Source organism: Galeopterus variegatus, unplaced genomic scaffold, assembly GCF_000696425.1.
Source record: "Galeopterus variegatus unplaced genomic scaffold, G_variegatus-3.0.2 Scaffold14372, whole genome shotgun sequence".
NCBI classification, from domain to species: Eukaryota; Metazoa; Chordata; class Mammalia; order Dermoptera; family Cynocephalidae; genus Galeopterus; species Galeopterus variegatus.
The window spans coordinates 15,778-16,125 of record NW_007740483.1 but is presented as its reverse complement, the minus strand read 5'-3'; positions in this window follow the sequence as shown (position 1 = coordinate 16,125).

Sequence of the window (348 nt, the reverse complement as noted above, 5' to 3'; positions counted from 1 at the left end):
GCAGGTTTAATAATTTTACAGCATATATTTTTATCCCAACACCTGAGTCTTAATGATTTATTTAGAACTGGATACTACCAAGTAAAGGGGGTTCTACAGTTTTGTTCCCATATACTTAATTTGTCCCAATCATATAATTTCTCATTAATGCCAACCATTCTCTTGCCATTAACATAACCTCAAGTAAATGATGTTTGCCAACTTACATTAGGCTGCAGCTCATATTTAGTCATGAGCGGTGGTTTTGGAACACATGTTAGTGTGGTCAATATATCATAAGGGGATAATTTTGAATTGTCCAATTTACTCGGATCCCCTATGGGAATGTTTAGTTCAATGACTGCATAA